Raw genomic sequence first — 12,626 nt, 5'->3', positions numbered from 1 at the left:
AACTAGTTGAGAGAGGACTGAATTGGGCGCCATTCGTTCAGAAAAAGTGGTTCATAGACATCATCTATTAACTCTTAACATTCTCTCACAGATAGTTTTTTAAAGTCATTGTTACTCCCATCCTCTATTGAATTGTTATGAAATAACTGACTGAACTGTAGCAAGGGGGGAATCATTCATGTATATTTTAAGTTGACAGTTCCTTTAATTGACATTGAGAGCTACTCTCACATTAGTTGATACAGTGATGTTCATGACCAGTCTGTGAATAAACTAGAGTTTATGAATTAATATCGGAATAATAATAATTATTATTAATAATAATTTAGTAAAACAATAATAATAATAATAATAATAACTAGGGCTGCGAGCAGCAGTGAGCGGGCCCTCGCACCCCACGCGTGTCAGGGTGCGGCGCCGTTAAAGGGTGTGCTATTTGTGTGTCCAGTACTGAGAGAAACTTCCTGTCACCAGTAGGTGGCGCTCTAAGCGTGACTCAATACCGACACATAGATGTGTTCAGGACGGTACCTTGATGAAGTGTGAGAAATGTTGTGTAAATCGGACAATGTATGTAGGAATTATGATGACTTCCTGCTTGACCTGTAGGCGGCGCTATAAGTACAACTCAATGCTGATGCACTGATGTGTTCAGGATGCGACCTTCATCAACCCTGAGCAATTTGGAGTAAATCGGATAACGTGTAGGAGTTACGAGGACTTCCTGTTTCACAAGTAGGTGGCACTGTAAGTGTGACTCAATACTGACTTACACGTGTTCAGAATGCGACCTTCATGAAGCCATTTGGTGCAAATCGGATAATTTATGTAGGAGTTTTGAGGACTTCCTGTTTCACCAATAGGTGGCGCTATGACGCAATACTGACACAATAGATGTGTTCAAGACAGAACCTTCATGAAGCGTGAGAAATATCGGAAAAATTGGATAATGTATGGAGGAGTTATGAAGACTTCCTGTTTTATGGCGAAATGTTCAAATTTGGCGTGGCGCCACGGCAAGGGTGTTTGGTGAAAACTAAATTTTTTTGATAACTTTTGATCACAAAGGTCTTAAGATGAAGCTGACCGAATACGAAGTTGATCAGATGAAATCTGTAGGGGTGCGTTAAAGTACGAGGCATGGAAATGGTAAAAACAAGGAAAAAATGTCACATTAAGAGCAAAATGGCTGACTTCCTATTGGATGTTGGGTATAGCTCCAAGAGACATTTTAGTGTGTCTCGATTACATATGCCCACCTGTTATGAAAGGATATAGCCTAGGATGTTAGTTTAGGATTTTTACAGTAGAATGTTAGCAGAGTTTAGGTAGGATTATATTGCGGCAGTGGCTAGTTGCAAAACTAGAATGGAGAAGTAAGACGCCTCCTTCCCTCCACTAGTCTGGGGGTCCACCTTGGGCAAGTGGTAGTACCCCCTAGCCCCCCTACCTGGGGTTACAGGAAAAAACCCTGATGACAGAACACCAAAAAGGAAGAGAGACCCGGCCCGGAGGAAGCCCGGGGCCCTCGTCTGGAGCCAGGCCCAGACGGAGGGCCCGCATGCGAGCGCCTGGTGGCCGGGCTTACCACGGAGCCCAGCCGGGCCCAGCCCGAATAAGCAACGTGGAAGCACCATCTCCTCCTCCATCGTCCCGTGGACCCACCACCCGCGGGAGGAATTGTCGGGGTCGGGTGCGCTGCCAACTAGGTGGCGGTGAAGGCGGGGGGCACCGACGGACCGGACCCGGGCGGCAAAGGCTGGCTCTGGGGACATGGAACGTGACCTCGCTGGGGGGGAAGGAGCCGGAGCTTGTGAGGGAGGTGGAGCGATACCAATTACACCTGGTGGGGCTAACCTCCACGCACAGCACCGGCGCCGGAACCAAACTCCTGGATAGGGGTTGGACCCTGTTCTTCTCCGGAGTTGCTCACGGTATGAGGCGTAAGGCAGGTGTGGCTATACTAGCTAGCCCCCAGCTGGGCGCCTCTGTGCTGGATTTCACCCCAGTGGACGAGAGGGTCGCCTCCCTGCGCCTTAGGACTGTGGGGGGGGGGACTCTGACTGTGGTTTGTGCTTATGCACCGAACAGCAGTTCAGAGTACTCAGCCTTCCTGCAGACCCTGAGTGGAGTCCTTTTGGGGGCTCCTGCAGGGGACTCCAGTGTCCTACTGGGGGACTTCAATGCACACGTAGGCAATGATGGAGAAACTTGGAGGGGCGTGATTGGGAGGCATGGCCACCACGATCTGAACCCGAGTGGTGTTTTGTTGTTGGACTTCTGTGCCATGTTCGAACACAAGGATGCCCACAAGTACACCTGGCATCAGAACACCTTAGGCCGAAGGTCGATGATCGATTTCGTTATCGTATCATCTGATCTGAGGCCATGCGTTTTGGACACTCGGGTAAAGAGAGGGGCAGAGCTGTCCACTGATCACCATCTGGTGGTGAGCTGGTTTCGATGGCGGGGGAAACTTCTGGACAGACCTGGAAAACCCAAGCGTGTAGTGAGGGTGAACTGGGAACGTCTGGAGGAAGAGCCTGTCCGGAGAGATTTCAATTGCCACCTCCGGCGGAGCTTCTCAGGCATCCCTGTGGAGGTTGGGGACATCGAGCATGAGTGGTCGGTGTTCAAAGCCTCCATTGCTGAAGCTGCGGCTGGGAGCTGTGGCCTGAGGGCCATAGGTACCTCAAGGGGCAGTAACTCTCAGACACCGTGGTGGACAGCGGTGGTGAGGGAAGCCGTCCGACTGAAGAAGGAGGCCTTCCGGGTTATGTTAGCCCGGGAGACCCCAGAAACAGTTGCAGGGTATCGACTGGCCCGGAGGGCTGCGGCTTCGGCCGTGACCAAGGCAAAGCAGCGGGTGTGGGAGGAGTTCGGAGAAACCATGGAGAAGGACTTTCGGTCGGCACCAAAGTGTTTCTGGAAGACCATCAGACACCTCAGGAAGGGAAAGCGGGGGACCATCCAAGCTGTATACAGCAAGGAGGGGACACTGCTGACCTCAACTGAGGAGGTTGTTGAGCGTTGGAAGGAGCACTTTGAGGAACTCCTGAACCCGACTAATCCACCCTCTACGATCGAGGCAGAGCCGGAAGATGATGGGGGGTCGTCAATGTCCTTGGAGGAGGTCACTGAGGTAGTCAAACAACTCCACAGTGGCAGAGCCCCAGGGACTGATGAGATCCGTCCAGAAATGCTGAAGGCGCTGGGTGTAGAGGGGCTGTCTTGGTTGACACGCCTCTGTAACATTGCGTGGAAGTCTGGGTCAGTGCCGAAGGAGTGGCAGACTGGGGTGGTGGTCCCAATATTCAAAAAAGGGGACCAGAGGGTGTGTGCGAATTATAGAGGCATCACATTACTCAGCCTCCCAGGGAAAGTTTACTCCAAGGTGCTGGAAAGGAGGGTCCGGCCGATAGTCGAACCTCAGATCGAAGAGGAACAATGCGGATTTCGTCCTGGTCGTGGAACTACCGACCAGCTCTTCACTCTCGCAAGGATCTTGGAGGGGGCTTGGGAGTTTGCCCAACCTGTCTACATGTGTTTTGTGGACTTGGAGAAGGCTTACGACCGGGTCCCTCGAGAGGTCTTGTGGAGGGTTATGCGGGAGTATGGGGTGAGGGGGTCCCTACTTAGGGCCATCCAATCCCTGTACACCCAGAGCGAGAGCTGTGTCCGGGTCCTCGGCAGTAAGTCGTCTTCCTTTCTGGTGGGTGTTGGCCTCCGCCAGGGCTGCGCTTTGTCACCAATCCTGTTTGTGATTTTCATGGACAGGATATCGAGGCGTAGCCGGGGGGAGGTGGGTTTGCAGTTCGGTGAGCTGGGGATAACGTCACTGCTTTTTGCAGATGATGTGGTCCTGATGGCATCAGCTGCCTGCGACCTCCAGCACTCTCTGGATAGGTTCGCAACTGAGTGTGAAGCGGCTGGGATGAGAATAAGCACTTCTAAATCTGAGGCCATGGTTCTCAGCAGGAAACCGGTGGCCTGTCCGCTCCGACTAGGAAATGAGTCCTTACCCCAAGTGAAGGAGTTCAAGTATCTGGGGGTCTTGTTCACGAGTGAGGGAACCATGGAGAGGGAGTTTGGCCGGAGAATCGGAGCAGCTGGTGCGGTTCTGCAGTCGCTTTACCGCACTGTTGTGACGAAAAGAGAGCTGAGCCAAAAGGCAAAGCTCTCGATCTACCGGTCTATCTTCGTCCCCACCCTCACCTATGGTCATGAAGGATGGGTCATGACCGAAAGAACGAGATCACGGATACAAGCGGCCGAAATGAGTTTTCTCCGGAGGGTGGCTGGGGTCTCCCTGAGAGATCGGGTGAGAAGTTCAGTCATCCGGGAGAGACTCGGAGTAGAGCCGCTGCTCCTTTGCGTCGAAAGGAGCCAGTTGAGGTGGTTCGGGCATCTAGTGAGGATGCCTCCTGGGCGCCTCCCTAGGGAGGTGTTCCAGGCGTGTCCGGCTGGGAGGAGGCCGCGGGGTAGACCCAGGACTAGGTGGCGGGACTACATCTCCGCACTGGCCTGTGAGCGGCTAAAGATTCCCCAGGCAGAGCTGGTTGATGCTGCTAGGGAAAGGGATGTCTGGGGCCCCCTGCTGGAGCTGCTGCCTCCGCGACCCGACCCTGGATAAGCGGATGAAGATGATGATGATGATGAGGTAGGATTATAAATATGTATTTTGTAGACACATACTAGCTAGCCCACACCTGGAGGGGGTGTGGTTTTGGTACCGGACTGAGGTTAATGAGGTGGCACTAATTGGGGTGCGGGAGAGAGACGAGACCGCCACGGATATATGGCGGGAGATGAGAAAAAAGAGATGGCAAAAAGAGATCGTAGTCAACTCACCTCGGCCAGGAGTGCACTCCTTTTGGAATGAATGTTGTATGTATGGAATACCGAGGACCGACGGACGCCAGGACAGGTCCAGTAACCAGAAGACCTGGTCATAAGGTGCGTGCCAGCCTAACCCCCTCCCTTAGGTTCCACTGATGCCCGTCTTCTGGCATAATACCATCCACATATTATCGTTGAGTTTAGAGGTTCCCATTTAGATTACAGCGTAGGCCCCTTAGCTTCATTCCACTAGCGTGGTACTGTTAGTTTTCCCCTTGACCTAGTTAGAGTAGCTAAGGATAATCCCCTTGGGCCCGCACGTTTCTGTAATACCACCGTTCGCCTACATGAAACTGTAAGGTGGGGCTCGCCATTTCAAATTTTCCACGCTGCGCTCTTGAGCTGTTTTGCCACGCCCATTTACGTCACCCATGAAATATCAATTTTTTCACCGGGACTGACGTATCTGCAAAGTTCCATGCGTTTTCGTCGATGTTTAGGCGCCAAAAAGGCGAGAGGAAAGGTTCGGGGAGAAGAAGAAGGTAGGTAATCCTTACAACTTCAATAGGGCCTCGCACCGCCAGTACTTGGGCCCTAATAAGAGCACATTTCACACATTTCAGTAGGTGCTCACATATTGTACGAACCAGGCCAGGTCAAGCCTGGCTTATGTGTGTTGGCTTGCTTGTTTCTGTGCGGGACTGGTAGGACGGTAATGTCTGATAAATAAAGATGGGTCTTGTCACCTGGACACATCAGTTCCAATGCTAAGCCAGCACAATGAGAGCGCGATAGCCAGTTAGCTCATGGACTCACAACAACTAGCAGCAGCTTCCATAACATTAATGGTAGCGGTCAGTGGCTAAAGCAGTTACACTGATGATTCCTGTAATGTTAGCTATTTTGCTGCAATGGGTTCAACTTTTGTTTCTGGATAAAGGTCATGACTTGCTGTTTTGCACTTCCCTTTAGGTGGTGAATAAGTAGACCCAGGACACAGTGGGTTATTTGGACATCTACTAGGATATTGATATTATATTGATATGAAGATATGAAAGTAAAGTATTTGCCCTTAGAAGTAAATTGTAATTAAAATGGTTCTTAGCTAAGTAACCTAAGTGTAGGCAGACTTGAAAGGTCAATTGTAATAATATCATGAAGGAACAATTGTAAACATAGTACTCAACATAATAGGTAATACTCAAGTCTTGATTGAAACTTTTCCTAAATGCTTTATTAAACATACAGACATGCACATTAAAAGTAGCCATAAGTTGTTATTTTGCATGTGCTCTCAGGACATGTTGTGGTTGTGACCATCTTTGTAAAGAAGAGAGGCATGTAATGCACATGTAAAGAGTAGTTCAGAGTCAGTTGTCTATTGTATAGACAAGGTGTTCAATTTCTCAAGCGTTGTCAGGTGTTGGTTCGAGTGTTCGAGTGTACAGTGGTGCATAGTCAGTTGTCTATTGTATAGACAAGGTGTCACGTGTTCACTTGTTGGTCCAGGGGGTGGCATGTGTGCCATTGTTATAATTAGAGTGAGGGCCTATGTATAGTACAACCAGAGTACTATAAACAACTGACTCTGCACCACTCAATCCAACACCTGACAACACTTGAGTAATTGAACACCTCGTCTATACAATAGACGACAGACTCTGCACTACTGTACAATATCACTTGAATCAACACCTGACAACACTTGAGCAATTGTTTGCCTTGTTTATACAATAGAGAACTTACTCTGCACTACTGTATACTACTGTACAGTATACTTGACATGTTATGTAATTGCACTGCCTGTATCATGGACACAGTCACAGCCATCCATGATCAGATACTGCTGTCTGGCCATGTCCTGTCCGGGTGGGGCTTGCACCTGAAGACCATCTTTGGGGGGGCTGGACATCAGCGTTGCACAGCAGCCGACACCTGACTGGTGTTGCATCACGGTGTTCTCTGGCCACAACCACACCAGGCATCCCAGCATCAAAGCTGCAACAGAACAGAAGGGAGATATATACAAAATATTGGCCAAAAATAACATTTATATAAAGCCTTTTTTGTGTCGTGTAGACATACAGTAAATTTAATCTGAATAATAACATGATATGGTGGTGAATAAAAACAGTGGTCAGAGCAGATTCCTGGTGCCACAGCACAGGTGGTGTTGTAGTCCTATCCCCAACTGAAAATATTGATCTAGTGATTAGTCAACCCATTGCTAAATCATAAACTACTAAGCTATCCCATAGGAATGAGCCTATAACCATACCAGCTGGGCAAGCTGACTTTGCTAGCTACCAACTTACCTAGCCCTAATGATATTGTCCTGCTCGATTGCTGTGCAACATATCAACTGACCAGTTGTTAAATGTATTTCACAACACTGGTTATTCTACTCACGAGTCCCAGTCAGCTGACGTTGCTTGCTGTGTGAATAGTTTAGCTACGTACGTTGTGAGGCAAGTGTTGGTGACAAGGACTAGCTAGCTTGTAGTAGCTAACCTTAGCCAAAGCACTTTGAGAGAACGTGCACAGTATCTCCAACTCCTCGGGCCTTGAGTTAGGTAGCTAACACTAGCTAGCGTGTTAGCTAGCACTAGCTAACACTAGCTAGCTATCATTGGGCTTCATTTCCTGAATTTAGCTTTAGCTTAGCATGCAGCCAGATTATGGGTTACTGTTTACTTCAGATATTACTCTACATTTCAACTATCCCTTCTCAGTCCCATTCCGCTCGCTCATGCCAGACAACAGTCCTTTGCTGGTCCATTCACTCTGCCGTCAAAATAAATCGGTGTCGGCCTAGTTAGGAGAGGCGCTCATATTTACAAGTGTCAGATAAACATGAAACTTCACTACGCTTAATAATGGCGATTTCGTCTGTTTTCCTCTGCTACTGAATGCGCGCACATACTTGTGCTGACTAGGCTGTAAAAGGGTCTATAATTAACAAATATGACCCACGCTTGTTACATAACTTCTATAACATCCAGTGACAAAATATAACATGGTATCTTGGTATGTCCACACCAAGGATCGAACTCACAACCTTCACAGTGATAGGCAGCACCCTATCCACTCAGCCACTGCTGACCTGGGAAATCTGTGGAGTCTTTTTGTTTTGATGTTCTGGGACCACTGCCTCTTGTGGTAGCAACATAGAACTGCAGGTCAACAACGCCAGGGGATGGAGCGACAAATAGGATTCTCTCTTCATGGTGTGTCGGCTTACAGCCAACACACAAAAAGACGAGCACCATGGCTCCCTGGTACAGAGCCTATGCACTCACAAAGGTTGTTATCAATGCTGAAACCAACCAGCAGTACATAAATTAATGCATAACATACGGCACTCCCTCCATGCGTCTCCCCTTGTGTTTTATGGATGGAGAGCCTCTTGGACGGATGCAGTAGCGGTCTGTAAACAGAAGAGAGACGCACACACGTCACCGCGCCCTAGGGCTGGGGCTAGGGCTGGGGCTAGGACTGGGGCTAGGGCTGGGGCTAGGGCTAGGGCTAGGGCTGGGGCTAGGGCTAGGGCTGGGGCTAGGGCTAGGGCTGGGGCTAGGGCTGGGGCTGGGGCTAGGGCTGGGGCTGGGGCTAGGGCTAGGGCTGGGGCTGGGGCTGGGGCTAGGACTGGGGCTGGGGCTAGGGCTAGGGCTGGGGCTGGGGCTGGGGCTAGGGCTGGGGCTAGGACTGGGGCTGGGGCTAGGGCTAGGGCTAGGGCTAGGGCTGGGGCTGGGGCTAGGGCTAGGGCTGGGGCTAGGGCTAGGGCTGGGGCTGGGGCTAGGGCTGGGGCTGGGGCTAGGGCTGGGGCTGGGGCTGGCTCGTGGTTGGGAGGGAACCTCTTGTCTGGATTCATTGCAGTGGAAGGTGCTAGAGCAGAGAAGTAGGGAGATGGAAACCTATCCCTGACTGAGCTGTTTCTATTGAGGTGATATTGTGAAAAACATCAAGAAGCTGAGCAAGTACACTGGATCATGCAGATTGTGTCTGCAACGCCCTGAAGCTCAGTAGTCTGTAGCACACCAGAGAAGAGACTTGGACAGCTCAGTAGTCTGTAGCACACCAGAGAAGAGACTTGGACAGCTCAGTAGTCTGTAGCACACCAGAGAAGAGACTTGGACAGCTCAGTAGTCTGTAGCACACCAGAGAAGAGACTTGGACAGCTCAGTAGTCTGTAGCACACCAGAGAAGAGACTTGGACAGTAGATGGTAAGCGACGCCTCCGAGTCTTTGCAAACCTGTTAGCTAACGTTAGCTATAGCTAATGCTAATGCTAATGCTAGCTATAATAGCTGTCTAGTTATTAACCGGTGCGTTTTCACTGTGAAACTAATGTTGTGCGGGTTTAAATTAACCAGCTACTGTGTGTTGGGTAAGCTATTTCTTCATGTAAAGAAACCTGTGCCAGTGGCCTGTCTGTCTGCTAACATTATGTAGCATAGCATCTGCGCTAGCTAGCTGAAACCTGCTTCACCTGCAGGGATCAATATCCATGGTTACAAGCTTCCGCGATGACTAGCCTAGCTAGGACTAACCTGGCTAACCAGCCTGCTGTTCTAACCCTAGGACTAGGACTAACCTGGCTAACCAGCCTGCTGTTCTAACCCTAGGACTAGAGATAACCTGGCTAACCAGCCTGCTGTTCTAACCCTAGGACTAGAGATAACCTGGCTAACCAGCCTGCTGTTCTAACCCTAGGACTAGAGAGAACCTGGCTAACCAGCCTGCTGTTCTAACCCTAGGACTAGGACTAACCTGGCTAACCAGCCTGCTGTCCTAACCCTAGGACTAGCGAGATAACCTGGCTAACCAGCCTGCTGTTCTAACCCTAGGACTAGAGATAACCTGGCTAACCAGCCTGCTGTTCTAACCCTAGGACTAGCGAGATAACCTGGCTAACCAGCCTGCTGTTCTAACCCTAGGACTAGAGATAACCTGGCTAACCAGCCTGCTGTTCTAACCCTAGGACTAGAGATAACCTGGCTAACCAGCCTGCTGTCCTAACCCTAGGACTAGAGATAACCTGGCTAACCAGCCTGCTGTTCTAACCCTAGGACTAGAGATAACCTGGCTAACCAGCCTGCTGTTCTAACCCTAGGACTAGAGATAACCTGGCTAACCAGCCTGCTGTTCTAACCCTAGGACTAGAGATAACCTGGCTAACCAGCCTGCTGTTCTAACCCTAGGACTAGAGATAACCTGGCTAACCAGCCTGCTGTTCTAACCCTAGGACTAGAGATAACCTGGCTAACCAGCCTGCTGTTCTAACCCTAGGACTAGGACTAACCTGGCTAACCAGCCTGCTGTTCTAACCCTAGGACTAGAGATAACCTGGCTAACCAGCCTGCTGTTCTAACCCTAGGACTAGAGATAACCTGGCTAACCAGCCTGCTGTTCTAACCCTAGGACTAGAGATAACCTGGCTAACCAGCCTGCTGTTCCTACCCTAGGACTAGAGATAACCTGGCTAACCAGCCTGCTGTCCTAACCCTAGGACTAGAGATAACCTGGCTAACCAGCCTGCTGTCCTAACCCTAGGACTAGAGATAACCTGGCTAACCAGCCTGCTGTTCTAACCCTAGGACTAGAGATAACCTGGCTAACCAGCCTGCTGTTCTAACCCTAGGACTAGAGATAACCTGGCTAACCAGCCTGCTGTTCTAACCCTAGGACTAGGACTAACCTGGCTAACCAGCCTGCTGTTCTAACCCTAGGACTAGCGAGATAACCTGGCTAACCAGCCTGCTGTTCTAACCCTAGGACTAGAGATAACCTGGCTAACCAGCCTGCTGTTCTAACCCTAGGACTAGGACTAACCTGGCTAACCAGCCTGCTGTTCTAACCCTAGGACTAGGACTAACCTGGCTAACCAGCCTGCTGTCCTAACCCTAGGACTAGCGAGATAACCTGGCTAACCAGCCTGCTGTTCTAACCCTAGGACTAGAGATAACCTGGCTAACCAGCCTGCTGTCCTAACCCTAGGACTAGAGATAACCTGGCTAACCAGCCTGCTGTCCTAACCCTAGGACTAGAGATAACCTGGCTAACCAGCCTGCTGTTCTAACCCTAGGACTAGAGATAACCTGGCTAACCAGCCTGCTGTTCTAACCCTAGGACTAGAGATAACCTGGCTAACCAGCCTGCTGTTCTAACCCTAGGACTAGGACTAACCTGGCTAACCAGCCTGCTGTTCTAACCCTAGGACTAGCGAGATAACCTGGCTAACCAGCCTGCTGTTCTAACCCTAGGACTAGAGATAACCTGGCTAACCAGCCTGCTGTTCTAACCCTAGGACTAGGACTAACCTGGCTAACCAGCCTGCTGTTCTAACCCTAGGACTAGGACTAACCTGGCTAACCAGCCTGCTGTCCTAACCCTAGGACTAGCGAGATAACCTGGCTAACCAGCCTGCTGTTCTAACCCTAGGACTAGAGATAACCTGGCTAACCAGCCTGCTGTTCTAACCCTAGGACTAGAGATAACCTGGCTAACCAGCCTGCTGTTCTAACCCTAGGACTAGAGATAACCTGGCTAACCAGCCTGCTGTTCTAACCCTAGGACTAGAGATAACCTGGCTAACCAGCCTGCTGTTCTAACCCTAGGACTAGAGATAACCTGGCTAACCAGCCTGCTGTTCTAACCCTAGGACTAGAGATAACCTGGCTAACCAGCCTGCTGTTCTAACCCTAGGACTAGAGATAACCTGGCTAACCAGCCTGCTGTTCTAACCCTAGGACTAGAGATAACCTGGCTAACCAGCCTGCTGTTCTAACCCTAGGACTAGCGAGATAACCTGGCTAACCAGCCTGCTGTTCTAACCCTAGGACTAGAGATAACCTGGCTAACCAGCCTGCTGTTCTAACCCTAGGACTAGGACTAACCTGGCTAACCAGCCTGCTGTTCTAACCCTAGGACTAGAGATAACCTGGCTAACCAGCCTGCTGTTCTAACCCTAGGACTAGAGATAACCTGGCTAACCAGCCTGCTGTTCTAACCCTAGGACTAGAGATAACCTGGCTAACCAGCCTGCTGTTCTAACCCTAGGACTAGAGATAACCTGGCTAACCAGCCTGCTGTTCTAACCCTAGGACTAGAGATAACCTGGCTAACCAGCCTGCTGTTCTAACCCTAGGACTAGGACTAACCTGGCTAACCAGCCTGCTGTTCTAACCCTAGGACTAGGACTAACCTGGCTAACCAGCCTGCTGTTCTAACCCTAGGACTAGGACTAACCTGGCTAACCAGCCTGCTTTTCTAACCCTAGGACTAACCTGGCTAACCAGCCTGCTGTTCTAACCCTAGGACTAGAGATAACCTGGCTAACCAGCCTGCTGTTCTAACCCTAGGACTAGAGATAACCTGGCTAACCAGCTTGCTGTTCTAACCCTAGGACTAGAGATAACCTGGCTAACCAGCCTGCTGTTCTAACCCTAGGACTAGAGATAACCTGGCTAACCAGCCTGCTGTTCTAACCTCTTCAATAGCTGGTTAGTAACTGTCTAAAAGATAGACTTGGCAGATGGCTATATCCAGTTAGCAAAGCTTTAGAGGAGCAACCCCGTCTAGCTAGCTAGCGTTAGCCACTAAGGTTAGCTAACCCCGGTGTCCAGATACATGTGTGTTAGTATACGTTACTAGTCATAGTGCCGTTACATTCAACTAGATAGCTTAGTGCTATGTTAGCTAGCTACTGTTAGCGGTGTCATCAGTAACGTTAGCTGAATATCTAATACCGTTAGCTAACTAGGTAAGCCATCTGGTTTTAACACTCG

At 50.0% G+C, this 12,626-nt stretch overlaps 1 protein-coding gene across 6 annotated transcripts in view; it reads left to right on the top strand.

The window, feature by feature from the left end:
- The first annotated feature begins 8,749 nt into the window (after window positions 1-8,749).
- Window positions 8,750-12,626, top strand: part of herc1 (HECT and RLD domain containing E3 ubiquitin protein ligase family member 1) — a 213,392-nt gene continuing 209,515 nt past the window's right edge. For all 6 annotated transcript variants that reach the window (XM_084437244.1, XM_084437243.1, XM_084437242.1 and 3 more), the window contains exon 1: window positions 8,750-9,063. The gene's annotated coding sequence lies outside the window, so the exon portion shown is untranslated. The remainder of the gene's footprint in view (window positions 9,064-12,626) is intronic.

The sequence above is a fragment of the Borostomias antarcticus genome, assembly GCF_949987555.1.
Source record: "Borostomias antarcticus genome assembly, chromosome: 4".
Taxonomy (NCBI): Eukaryota; Metazoa; Chordata; class Actinopteri; order Stomiiformes; family Stomiidae; genus Borostomias; species Borostomias antarcticus.
Note: the sequence above shows the minus strand (reverse complement) of the source record. Positions and strands in the feature narration are given on the sequence as shown.